At 43.9% G+C, this 14,219-nt stretch overlaps 1 long non-coding RNA gene across 1 annotated transcript; it reads right to left on the bottom strand.

Annotated features, from left to right (window-relative positions):
• Nucleotides 1-1,058: 1,058 nt before the first annotated feature.
• On the bottom strand, nucleotides 1,059-13,284 carry LOC129782748 (uncharacterized). The gene is made up of 3 exons (XR_008744807.1): nucleotides 13,118-13,284; nucleotides 8,782-8,929; nucleotides 1,059-1,624 (listed from the first exon to the last, which is right to left on the bottom strand). It is a non-coding gene; the product is annotated as an uncharacterized LOC129782748 (long non-coding RNA).
• Nucleotides 13,285-14,219: the final 935 nt, after the last annotated feature.

The raw sequence follows: 14,219 nt of genomic DNA, 5'->3' as shown, positions 1-14,219 counted from the left end.
GTTGGGTGCCTGGAAGGACTCCTACATTTGTACAAGATAAGGCCTGTGACCACATCTCTGGAAAGCACCGTGGTATTAGTACTCTTTTAAAGCCACAACAATCTCGCTACGCTAAAAACATTATGAGGTAAAAGAGAACTATTTTTTTGGTGCAGGGACTAGAACCCAGGTCTCCCCTGCGAGCCTTCAGAGCCGTGCTGGCCCTGTTACTCTCGCATCTTGCTCTGCAGTGCACAGCCACATCAAGAAGGGTGATGATCCCTGCTCACCCTGCCAGCTGTCTCCAGAGAAGGCTATGGAGGAGACAGGCTGTCCCATGGCTAACCAATGGCTTGAACAGGCAGAAGAAGCCATTCTTAGCTAGAAAGAAAGGGCGAAGAAAACAATTTCAGCCAACGTACCTGCAAGGCAAGGAAGTCCTGACTTAAGTACCTAGTGCCTAGATTTTTTGCCTACATATTTCATTCTGAGAAATTGTTTAGACCAGCAACGAATGTGCTGTCTGTAGGTGTCTCCATACTCAGTTAGCAGTTTGTTAGTTAGATGGTTTGACTGCCTTGCTGAGGGAGCACATTCTTCATAGAAGCCTGAAATGTGGCACCTGGATTCGCATCAGGGGGCACGTGCTTTAAACATTAGACTGCATGGGGCAAGAATAATAGCTTATCATCTGAAATCCAAAATTAGTTCCTCTATAAAAGCTGAGAAAGCACTTAAATTGATTTAGCAGTGAGAAAGCTATTCCTCTTTCCATGTCTGTAAAGTGGGTGGTTGATTTCCATGAGCCTTGAAATCATGATGGCCTGTATAAATCTCACATCTTTGTATACCAGTGCTTTTTTTCCCTTCACAAACTGTGATGACTAGCTATGGGAAATACTTTTCTCCCTTCACTTATAGCTGTGTGTCTGCTTTTTTCTGTGTGTTGTGAACAAAATGTCAGAAGCTTGCTGCTTTGGATGAGCAAGACATTGCAAATGTGTTGTTTCTAAAACTGGTCAAAACCAGATACTGAAAACAAACTTTCAATACAAAAGGGAAGAATTAAATTAGCTGTAATATTTTCCTTCTTGCTTACAGCTGTCAGTGCAGGGCTGTCCATAGTCAATCCAAACACAGCAATGTCAAAATCCTCAGGTCCAAGGGGACCAATCCAACTGCCACCAAGTCATCATTCAGGAAAGAAATTTCCAGCTTCCCTTGCTGCCTCTTTCCAGAAAAGTCTTCTAGTCAAATGACTTTTGTAGCAGGTCTGGAAAGTCACCAGTATACACATAAACAAATAAAGGGATTAGCATTCTCCATTGACTGAAGGAGAACAAGGAAATGAGAAGAGGAAGGGAAGGGAACCATTTGGCAGAACATCCCACGTAGAGCTTGTCTCAACAATGCCTTTATATCCGTGTGTGGTGCTATCTCTGTTCAGCAATGCTTGTGATGCTTCCCTAAATCATTTCAAGTTAGCTTACCCAGAACAATGCATCCACATCAGAAAAGCAGATGCTAAACAGGGACCACTTTGGGTGTAGCAGGTGTTACTGTGTGGGTGCAGTGTATGTCCAATGATGTAATCTCCCAGCCATTCTCATCAGATAAACACCTTGTTCTTCTTTGTAGACCCTTCCTGTGGGAAGTAACCTGATATCATTAGTCTTGCTTCTCACCAATGACTCTGGAAAGTCTCTCTTACTGTTCATCACCCCACCTTGTCGAACCACTCCTTAAGCAGTGAGACAGCCTGGCTGGCCATGTGTCTGTCCTCAAAAGCGCCAGGAAGTGAGGACACATCTTGTGTTGCTCCACCTACCAATGGCTTTTTTTACCCACAATTAGCTGTAAACCTGGAATCTTACAAGTAGTGAAACAAGGACACTCACAGACAGAGAGGACTGCCAGTGCTGGCTTTGCTTCTTTGTATGCACAGGCGCGCCATGGAAATTAGTTGCAGCACGGACAGATTCCTATGCTAGAACAGGTTGAAAAGATGCTAAGAATAGCTACAATTTTTTGAAAGAAACATTGAAAAAAAGACTTCAGAACGTTTCCTTGTTAGATCCTCAGCCTTTGGTGAGGCCCTTGCTTCCTTCCTGTGACATGCTGCATTCAGGAGCTTTTGCTGTTTTGTCCCTCAGCCTGGGACGCTGCTGCTTCACAAGGCTTCTTTAACCCCTGGGATTAAAAACCTTTTCCACAGCTGACTTTGGATGTGAGGAGAGGGCTGCCAGGCTTGTGCTCCAGGTGAAAAGGCCAACTCTGCCCTCACAGTGTGAGGCCTAATCCAAATCTCATTGAGGCTGGGAAAAGTCTTTTTGTTGACAGTGGGGTTGTTGAGTGCTTTCCTAACACCTGGCATGATACTCCAGTTTTAAAATGAAAGCACAGCTCAAGCTTTCTTGCCTTTGCTCCTCTTATGCGTTGTTATCAGACTGAGTGTATACAATGTCAAGTCATGGTCTGCTCAGGCTCTAGATTAAATACCAGCTCTGGATGACTTCCCACAGATATTCCAAGCATCTCTTGGCCAGTACAGACTTGCTTATTTATGGGAGGCCAGAACAAACAGCATAATTGCAGTGATGTAAATAGCACCCAATTAAAATTAAGAAGGTGGTGGGGGGAGAGAAAGAGAGAGAAAGACATGGTACATAGCACCTCATGTAACATCTAGGGACCCCTGTAGGAGGGTATGAGACTAAGACAATCCCAAGCGAACCCCACTGTTTGCCTTGGCCTTGTTGCTGGCAGGCCAGACATTCCCGCGGGCAATGGGAGCCATCTCAGGGATGCTCTCATGTAACTCCAGCTCACTGCTATGTGTGGCACGCTCATGTCTCAGGTGGTGTTCCCCTTCCAGCCCCTTGTTGGGTCTTGCTCTGAAGCCAACCACGGTCACACTGATTCTTAAACTCCTCACTGGCTGCCAAGCTGCAAAGTGGGTAATAGCATAGCTGGAGCAGGTGGTTTCTTGATCTGTAGCAGTGAGGTTCAACAGCCAGGAGGCTTGAAAAAAGTCTAAATTTTGGAGCATTATGTTACATGTCAGCATCCATTTTGAGAGAAATGAAAACAAAAAGCAAAAAGAAAGAGCAGAAATAGCTAAGAAGAGGCAAGACGGAAGAGGGGTCTTTGGTGTTGCAGCAGGTTGTACAGTACTGCACTTCAACGCAGTAAAATCAGCCATACCAAGATTAGCACAGTAAAGCTGTTAAGCATTCTCTTGATTTTAAATACACATTCTCCTGACATCAGGAAGATGGAAGTGTGCACCTGAGGTTAGGTATACACTGAAGTGCTTTACACTATGTTTGTATCTATTAAAAATTTTTAGTCCATAACAAACCAGTCCTAAAGGAAAGTATGTAAAGACCCATTATAGAAAGATCACCCAGATTATAGAATGAAGAGCAAGATATAATCAAGGTTAAAAAGTAGAAGCACAAATTCAGCAAGAAGAATAAATTAAGAGGAAGAGCAGCTCTGCCTTAGCAAATTATTCCACCCAGAACACCCACCCACATTTTCATGAATGTAATCGAGCTATTATTTATATATGACTAATTTTTCCCGCTTTTTATTGTATTTATAACCCAGACACAAAATTAAGTCAAATTTTCTTGTTTATCTTGGCAAAATTTTGCCCTTTGCTTGCAAGGTTTTCCAGTTCAAGGGTAAAAAGTAGATCTTAATCTCTCTGATTTTATTTCCCAGACCTTAGACAGGAGACACAAACTGGGCTCAGTGCAATAGAAAGACTGCTTCCAATATGAGTCTTCTCTTAATGTCCTGAGCACAGAGCAGTGATGGAGTAAGCAAATGCTTACACAATGGCCAATTCAAGAAATGGAAGATGCTTGCTTCCCCCCACCCAGACCCATTTTCTTTTTTATTTATAGAGCTGTGTTCATGTGCCTTGCTGTAGTTCTTTGTTTTTCTTTTGACATCAGTGAATTTAAAGACCCTGGGGAGAAATCAGGGAAATGCCGGGGAACATTCTTTTGACAGTAACTTTACTCCCTTACTTAATGTATGAAGATTTAAATTGGAGCATAAAAACAATGACATTTTTATGGCTGGATATTTTTAAGGAAAGGCTTAAGCACCCAATCACATTCACATTTTTGTGTCCTTTTCTCCCCTCTGCATTTGAAAGCATCATTCTGAATTCGTGTGGGAGCTTTAGAAGAGGGCAAGAGGGCAAAACCTCTATACAAGGTTTAATTGGGGCTTTTTGTCAGTGCTGAGGCAGCCCTCTCTGAGACATTTCAGTTACTGAGTGGAGTGGTACCACTTCTGAGTAACTGGTTCCTGACCATCACTTCATTTGCTTTTGCCTATTCACTGACAGGGTCCACGTGATGGCACCGTGTTAGCTGTCAAGGTAGTAGTCCCATTGCCTTCAAGACTTTCTTGGGCATCTTAGGGGTAGCAATAACTGTGGTTACATGTGAGCATTTTCCTCCAGACAAAGCGTAACCAAGTTGGCAAAGAGCTCTGAAAAGTAGCTTTTAAATAATCAGAGAGGAGAACTTGTATTTCCTTACCAAGCTTGGACCAGATGCTTGGACATCTTTGTGTAGGTATGACTAAGCCTCTATGACCTTCTCCTCAAACTTACACTAGCTTGCTGCTGAATCCTGTTTTCCATTTCTCCTTTCACTTATCTTCTGACCAATTTTGCAGAATTCGTCATCCTTCCGCCTACCAATGCCCTTGTGCTCCCTGTCCCATGGCCTCATAGGATCCTGGTGAATTTGTGCGTTACCCTCTCCAAGACTATACCCCCTCCAGCCAGCTAGGAGATGAGTCTGCATCAGCTGCTTCTCCAAGGACTCTGCAACACTTTTTTTGCCTTTCCTGTTAGGTTCACTTTAACCCCAGCTTTTGGTCTAAAAGCCTTCACAGATGGGGAGAGAAAGGAACCATACTGAGCTAACAGTAGAGGTGTTTCCAAGTCCTCCATGAGCTGATTTCCTAACAAATCAGCGTAAGAGAACCTATCCATTAAACCATCTTCTGTCCATTGCACTGTATGTTCATTTAAAGAAATAGCAGTAGTCTCTTATTTGGACTTTGCTCTGTGCAACCTGCTGGAATCTTCAGGACTCTAGATCCATATCCTACAGAGAATATCTCCTTCACTCTGTGTCTTATTTCCTATAGTATTCATTGCTGAGGTACATACAGTGTTGTTAAACAGGAATGCATTTCTCCCTACAAAGTCTTGTATGTATGCCGCTGGGGGGATTAACTTTTATATGCTTGTCTAGTGTTGGTCAAAACCTCACCAATGTGTATTTTATGTAGTTCAGTTTGAGTCCCATATTTAATGTTTCTAAAGATGAGACACAGAATATTAAATCCTGAAAGACAAACACTTTAATAATTGAATTAAGTATCACATGCTATATTAGACTGAAAGAAAGGCTGCCCATGGAGTAAGAACTGCATTAAGTTCAGGTCTCTCCTACCACTGTGCCAGACTAGACTTTTTTTACATTATGTAAACTGATGCTAAGTGGAAATAAATTCAGCTGTTTGTGGAGGAGATGCTTGAAGATTTGGAATAGGGTTTTGATGAATCCTCATAACTATATTAAAAACAGTCTGATTACAGTAGAAGAGGGTTAATTACTCCCTACAGGTCAAGCTTGGTCAGGTGTGCAACTGAGCCTAATAAAAATCCCGTAACCGGTTTCCTGCACCTTTTCCCTATGATACAAGTCCTTTCTACATCAATACACTTTGAAAGAATCAATACAACCAAGTAGTGAAGGACTGTCACATTAAAGCTGAGACAGTAAGATCCCTTACTCCTATCTCTTGATAAATGTATGTCATTAGGGAGTGAAACATCTTGACCTGTGGGAACACCTAAATCACTGTTGTAGTTCTCAAGATGTGGATTTCAAGTGTTGCTGCTTTGGGGACAGCATCACACAGCTCTCTGCCTTTAGGAAAGCCATCCTGTGAGAGTAGCTATGCCAGAAAACAGACAGTGGATGCCAGGACCAAGAGTAAACCACATTTTTTGTTTAAGGACTGACACAGGAGAACACATCACAAGGCAGCTTCTGTCAACAATATTTCTGTTGCCTTTACCAAGGCACTTCCATTGATTCTGCACCATCTTCTCCTCTAAGAGAAAACCTGTCAATATTGCTGTCACCATGGAGAGACATGTAAGTGCTATACAGAAGAGTAGCCAGGCCCACAGCTCTTTAGCACAAGCAGGCTGACAAGAAACATGGCTGTGTTCCTTCTACCTCTGCTGAATTAACAACAGAGTACACACCCAAGAATAACTTTTCCAGGAAGAAAGAAAGGTCCAATGTAACACCCTGAGTAGCTGGAAGCAGCAAGGGTTGATGCAGAAGAAAAGACTGGTCAGTATTAAGGCTTCAGCCATTGCTGTGTGAAAGAGTAATGTAACATAGGAAAGATCCTTGCTCTTTAACAATGCTGAGACAAATTCACAAACTGGGGGGAGCATGAGTGAGTAAATACTCTATCATTCACTTGCAGTATTTATCAGCACCTTTCACATTTGTTAAAGTTAAAAACCAGTGAGGGAAAGAGAGAGGGGGAAAAAAGCTTTCCTAGTAACTCAGTACTCTGAAGACTGAACACTGAAGATAAGCTAGTCACTGCTGTGCAGTGCTGGGATACTGTGCATGCTCACCCTCCCAGCCCATGAAGATGTGGCAGTTAGCTAGCTGGTTCCTTCTTAGTTACAGCACAGCTAGGTCTGAGCTCCTGAATTTCTTACAGCATCCCTTACCAGACATGTTGTCTTGCATTGTCACTGACCCCAGATCTTCCTTTTCTCCTCCAGGCAGCATGAGAACAACCCATTTTCTTTAAAAGCTGAGACTACATAACAGTAAACTCAGGAATCTCATCTTGTCCTCTGTTGTGTTCACAAATTACAATTGACAGGCAGTGTTTCTAGGCTCAGAGGTTTTCCTTCTTTCACTGAAAAAAGTGTTCTTTCTCAGAACAAAGCTGGAGGTGAAAATGGCCTTTTACAGCACTACCAAGAACGCTCCCAGGGATGTGCATACAAGGGCAGCCTTGCAGGAGGGCCAGTGGTCTGCCATTGTACCCTCCCTGCGGGTGTTTGAGGTCCAGTTTCCTTTGCTAGACTTGTCCATCAGATCTCTGCTTAACGTAGTACAATGTACTAGACGGTGTGTACATACATACACATACATTTTGAAATTTCCTGCCAGACGTGGCCAAAGAAAACTTCCTGCAGCTGTGCACAGACTCTTCATAGTTTATGGAGCAGTTACTGGGTTGCTTCAGCTATTCAGAGTGATCCCCTGTGCTCTCTTGGTAAGTGGCAGAATCAGGTCGACAGATTTAGCAGCCTTTGCTTCTCCTGGTGAGACCAGCCCTTGACTACTGCTCCCTAAAAGACATCTTCTTTATATACTTTTCACAGGAAAAAAAGAGGCTCTGAGCCTGGGGTATTTTCACAGAGCTGTGGGTAGGCTTCATGTCTCCCTCTAACCATTTACCCATTATCAGTTCCTGGGAGACTTGTTTGTATCCCTCAGAGGCCCCGTGGTGAGGAGATAAGTTGGGGTGAGGAGGAGAGGGCTCAGCTTGGGGGGGGGGGGGGGGGGGTCACAATCTCACAGGAAGGACCTAGAGCTGTCTGAGAGCTGTGAGAGGAACTAAAGTGCCAGTTACGGAGCAGCTAACACAAGCAGGCAGGGAGGGGAACCACTTTCTTTAGATTAAGAAACAAGCTGAAAACAGTATAGACTTGGAAGAAATGGCATGCAAATGGCACGAGTGGGCAGTGAGACATTACTGTATCCTTGTCACATTACCCACCTTCCCAAATGTATTTTGTCCCTCGTCCCTAGCCTACGGATGAATGCCCAGGGACACAGCTTTTTCCAGTGCCTTCCTGACCTCTTTCTCCTTTGTGATCACAACATGACCCTCCTATACCTTTCAGGCTGGCTGTTCCCTTTCTGCAGCAGCTTTCCCAGAACGTGGCACATAGGGGAAACTGGAAAGGAGTGAAGAGGAAGGTATACAAATATATGTCACACAACCTGTGCCAGTCACTTCCACCATGAAAATGAAACCTTCCTTTGCTTCCAGGAGAGAGCAAGTCTTGAACTCTGTGAGATCAGCAGCCTCTGGTACCACCCCCCTCTAAAATCACTACATATACATATATATGTATATATTTATGCATGGATTAGATACATATTTACATACTGACTCCTCTAAGCTCCTTTCCCTGCTTATCTTTTCACTTGGATAGCTGCTGCCTGACAGCCACCACAAAGCAGCCCACCATGAGACTAACATGAGAAGGGAATTAAACAATGCCTCTGCTTCAGGGGAGAAAGGTTACTTTCGGACAAATTCCTGCTGAAGTGGCAGGATGGCCATTTGCATGTGACTACTGCTACTGCAGGGGTGAGCACAAGGTCTGGGATGCTAGGCAGTTTTCAAGCACTTGGCTTTAGAAGTAAAATGTGCAAAAGGATTGTTTTGCCTATGGATACGGGCACTCTGAAGAACAATGTTAGACAAAGCTTAAAGACTGTTTTTACCCCAAGATGCTGCTGGTGAGCATAGGTTTTAACTGGCATATTATTTTCTTTTTATTTTTTTCTCCACTTTGTTATCTAGGCACTTGTGGGCCCACACCTTCCTACAGCTTGCCTATCCAACAATCATTAATGAGTTTTATTCTCATTAGAGTGTATTTAAGAAATGTAAAACAGAGATAGTGGGGTAGATTAAATGACTCACCTACAGAGACTGTGGATAGTTCAGGTCTCCCAGTGCTCATAAAAATTCTTTCATCAGCCTCTTTCCTGCCAGGTACTTTGAACATAATTAAGAGTAGAAGATAGTTTTCCAGCCACCTCAGATTCAAGTGTATTAAAACCTGGGATCTCTGTAAAAAGGTACAATGGCAAAAAAATGTTCCAGATCACTTTCAAGAGCAAGTGAGTCCTAGGAAAGAAAAGGAAACAAAGCAACATCCTCATTTGACCAACTTTCTTTCCTGTTTCTGATCCCTGGTCACTCCATCATTTCAGGGAGCTGTCAACATGGCATCCCTTGGTCTGAAAGGCTGAACACTGCTGTGTTGAGGACCACAGCAGAGCATTTGTATAGTGTCTTGATGTAATTTCCACATAAAACAGGCTTAACCCTGGGGCAGATGCTTTGCATTTCTCACTGTTAGACAGTGGATCTTCTTCCCCTTTCTTCCCACTCCTTGCCCCACTGTTGCAGACCAGTAACACTGCAGTGAGACCACAGGCATCCTTTGGGACAGGATGGACGCCATTTTCTCCAGACTGCTACAGCAGCCCTACAAGGGAGAGAAAGATCTCTGCAAATGCTTTATGTGTGCCTTTGCACAGACTAGTGTTCCAAGCCGTGCTGCTGCTGTGTGAGGTGCTCTTCTTCTCTGGAAAACCTTTCAGGGTATTCTCAAGAAGGGGAATTTATTACTGCAATCCTGCTTAATGTGTAACAATAGATGAAATCCATGCTATGTGGCCAACAAACCTAGCTGGTTCACCCAAGCAGCAGCCTGCGATGTACCCTCACATGATGATGAGACCTGTGGGAACTTTCTCTCCTCACATTTCAAGTCTAGATGGTGACAGCAATTATCTATGATATGCCCAAAATCTCAAGACAAAATAAAGCACATATTTCACAAAACATGTAGTTTAAAGGCGGGACACATTGACACAAGAATTTTAGATGCCAAAAGATTATGTGGTTCAGAAGTGATTAGACATGTTCATGGAAGAAAAGTCCATCTAGGGCTGTCATGCACAGCAGTACTACATGTAGTACTGGAAATCCCTGGGCATAAGATGACTGGAGGCTGGGAAAGCATCTTGGAGAAACCTGGCTACACTGGATCTGTTGTGCAGGTATTTGCTTTTAGCGGCTGTCAGAGAAGGATTCCCAGCTGGGAAAACTGTAACCTGGTCCAGCCATTGTCATATATTCTGGCTGATAGTCCTATTTACTGGTTATTCACCTTTCAAATTAGAGCAATTCTAGTACACTTAAAGTTTATTTAAACATCTCAGTTCTTAGGCTTACCCTAAAGACTTGGTTAAAAACCTGCTCATCGGACTTAGAAAAGTGCTGGAGGTAGGCCCTTTTCTTTTTTCTTTTCCTTGTCTGTGGAAAACCCTAAAATGTGAAATGTCACAGACGATAGACAAATAATATCTTTGATTTTCTGTTCTAACTTCTTCAACAGCGCTTGCCTTAACGGAAATTCGAAATATTCAGTAGTGACAGTGAGGATTTCAGTTTATAAAGTGAAGGCCTCTGGGTAAACTGACAAGTCTAGCACAGAAGTACAATTTTTGTACCTAACTGTACACCAACCGTATGCAGGTGCACAGTGTGTTAAATAGTACCAGCTATTGCTAAAGTGTTTATACTGAAGCCTAAGGTACACAGTCCTTGAATGTTCATTTGTTGACATGTCAAATGAGTTAGACTTTAAGCTAAGGCTTTGCAACGTTTTTTGCTGTTTTTCTTTATTTTTGTTCTACACTATGGCTCAGTGTACCTAGACCCCCCTAGAAGACCCACTCTGCCTCACATGTAGACACAGCCGGAGTGTCTCACTGGGTAAATGAGCTTTAAAAGGATCCCAGATCCCAGGACAGTAAGGTGGCAGACAGAGGCTAATTAACAGCTAGGAGTATCTTCACACTCAGTGGGTTTTGGTTTAATGATTTCTCAGCTCATGAGAAAACATTTTGCATTTGTTCCATGCTGAGGGAACATTGCTCCTGAGGCAAAGATAACTTATTTCTGGAAGCCTGAAATCATCATGTTCCAAAAGCTGTACATATAGACTTCTCCCCAGTGCCAAGTAACAGATGCTATCATGGGAAAGATGTCCTCTTCCCTTCTAGCCCCAGCAGGCAGAAGCGCCAGGCCCCGTGAAGGTGTAGGAAAAGTGAGGGATAAAATTTAGGTACAGTAGCCCAGTAGCTGGCCACATGATAACTGGGATTCACGAGTCAGCATTTTCCTATTTCCTTTTACTCACAGATTATTCTGTGTTTTGGGTTTCTTCCTCCCCTTTGCTAGGGAAGGAAGGTGCTCTGATGATGTGCGTGGTGTGGTGTCAGAGGAACAGAAGTTCTGAGAACATGAATTTCCCTCACTCTGCCAGTTATGCTGTGGGGTTGCCCACACAGCAGCGGTGGGACTTTCTACCTTTGTTTCTCCCCTGAGTAGGCAAGGAGTGCAGCCAGCCATGTTGATGATTAGCAGCCCTCATCAAAGGACTATGAACAGAGGTGGGCTGTGAAGTTGAGAGGAGTATGTCAGTGCAAGCACACGTAAGAAAGGGAAGATTGACACCAGACCAAAAGTGGCACATATGACTGCTGCGTATGCTGCCACAAAACATGTACTTTACCATGCCACCTGCTTCTGCAAAGCTTTTGAGAGAAATTGCAGTTGCAAAACCCAGAGCCAGCTGCCCTCTGACATAGAAAAGCAGATGCATGCTACTACCTTTTCAGCAGTGTGTGTATTCAACTGCTCAGCTGGCTCAGTCCCCACTGTACTCCTGGGCTCAAGTCCTCTTGTTGATCATGGTGCACACACGCGATGTAGCTCCTGGGCTTCCCTCTGAAAGGTTAGCTGTTGTGATGACAGTTTGGTCTAAGCTGTCTGTCTGGACTGAGTTCTACTGTACTGCACATACATGAGAGTCCTTCAGCTTTGTCTCAACAACACTTGCATGCTCAAATCTGTCTTGTCCTCCTCAAGACACACATTATTCAATGTGTATACCTAGCAGCATGGCATTGTCATGGTGATCTGCAAAAAGGGCCTTCTTGCTAGAGATCAGGAATGACTGCTCCAGAACAGAGTTGAAATTCACACAGAATACACAGTTCACACTGTATAGTGAGTATATCTGAAATCCCTGCCTACAGTAAGTCTTTGTTCATCTAGAAAACCTGAAAAGAACAGAAATCTGTGGTTTTATTATTGCTTTTCTTTCTGGTTCCAAGCACACACAGGCCTTCTGTACTACCTGACCTATCCAGCTGAGTGATGGGACTTCAGACTGCTCATAACTTCAGTTTTGTTTCTTGGAATGCTTTGTTTCTTGGAGTTCACACCAGAAGGCCAAGCTGGTAGACTGGAGAATTCTGCAAAATGCAGACAAGGTATGCAAAAGCAAAGACTTAGCTGTTCACTTTTCTCCATTTTCTTTATTATAATTTCCAGCTGATGAGGATGATGACTCGGACCAAAGCTCTTCTGTATTCATGGCTGTCCCTTTTCCCAGTAGTAAGCTAGTCAAAGGTTGCACCACTGGGTTTGCATCTGCACTCTGTCACAGCTTGTTCCCTATAAAGATATCTGTGGAGCGTAGGAAGGCTGGCACTGCACCAAAGCAGCATGAACAGAAGTGGTGATTTATGACTTTTCCATATAAGGGTAATCTAAGAAGCTGGCAGATTGATGCTGGTCTTCAGGAACAGCACAGAACTGCAGAGGGAACTGGGAAGGAGCCTACCCTATTACCCAGTCGTTCCCCTGAGGTCCTGTGACAGAGCTGCACTCATCTACTGTGACCAGCTCAGCCCAAAACAGAGACCCCATGATATCCAGAAAGACTGCTCTCCGTTCTGAATGCAGAAGTTGTCCCTCCCACAGAGTAGTTCTTTCCTTCTATTTGCCACCCGTGGATCTTGAAACCTATGGGGGCCTGAAAGTTACACTGCTGAGTTAAGTAATAGTTCCTACTGCAGGTGGGTGATCGGGAACTAGTGGAGGATGCTCAGGGAAAAGAGGCCTCAGCCTCTGCAGCTAACAAAGTAGCTTTGTAAAGGGACGGTCTGGGTTAGAAATGGTTGCAGTACAGTTGCTGCTCCCCACGCTTCTCCCCAGTCCTCCCCCTGCCTCCCAGTCTTTTCTGTTAAACCCCCAGGACAAAGTTTTCTATTGTCTGATGCCAATACACAAACAGGAGAATTCAAGCCTCATCCATCAGCTTGTAAACCTGATGTAGCATGCACTGCAGCAGGACTGGAGAAGATCTAAATCCAGTGCTCCGAGGGATACTTACCACTGTCCTGCATGTTTCTTAGGGGTGGAAATACCAGGCCAGGGTAAGAAAGGAGTTCTGGCAAAACTGGAAGTCATTGTCACCTGAAGACAGCTACTGCTGGTTTCCAGAGAGTGGGATTCTGCCAGGTTTCATTCTGGCAAAGGAGGTTGCAGCTCTTCCCTCATCTCGGCCAGCCTGCAGCATTTACAGAGAAATGCGTGGGGAGATTTAAAACACAGTAACAGTTCCCTCTAGAGGAGTAAAGCAATAATGTACACATCTCTCCGTGCTCTGCTAGAGCCTGGGCTCCATTTTCTTTACAGGTACAGGCTGAGAGTGGGAGAAATCCACTAAAGAATTCGTCTGCCCATGCACTAACAATAAAAACAAGCCAGTGCCAGCTAAAGCCGTCAGGGCCTTCCAAGGACTGCCAATGGCAAAAGGGAGAAACCTGGAGCTTCTAGCTTAATCTAAACCCCGTTTAACACAATTCTCCCACTGGAAAGGAAGAAACTACTCTTGCTGCAAGAACGGTGAGAATTCCTCACAGCAGTGATGACCCCATTGCGCCCGATGTTGTGTACCCCTCCCCTGCAGGGCTCAGCATCTGAACAGGAGAGAGAAAAGGACGTCAAGGCACAGCAAAGGCATTAGGCTATGGGCAAGATTACACAGAGGGGCACTCGCATGAGCAAGATTTACTTGCATGTGTCCCCAAGTCCTGTTACTATTTTTTCGTTATTATTCTTCTAGAGGAATTTCAGTTTTAGGAATAATTTTGTCCCATATTCTCTGACTATTGCAAGGTCTTTTCTTTTTTAAGAAGTATGCAGCATTATGGAAAGGCTGCATGATTGTATAAATAAGATCTGTTTGCTTCTTTCACTTGGAACTCTGATCACAATAGAAACACTGTGAAGACACACAGCCTAATGTACCAGCTGTGAAGAATTAATATGCCTTGTCTTAGCAATAACTCTCCAGAAATGTCAATGGGAAAAGGTATGGGATTAAGTTGTCTAATTTCCAAATGGAACGCATATGAAGGCAGACAGGACTAGCTCACTTGCACTGGGAAAGAAGATAGCAAATGTCTATCCGTGAAGAGAAGAGACATTCT

This window comes from Falco peregrinus, chromosome Z, assembly GCF_023634155.1.
Source record: "Falco peregrinus isolate bFalPer1 chromosome Z, bFalPer1.pri, whole genome shotgun sequence".
Lineage (NCBI taxonomy): Eukaryota > Metazoa > Chordata > Aves > Falconiformes > Falconidae > Falco > Falco peregrinus.
The sequence above is the reverse complement of the archived record's forward strand: the minus strand, read 5'-3'. Positions and strand labels throughout refer to the sequence as shown.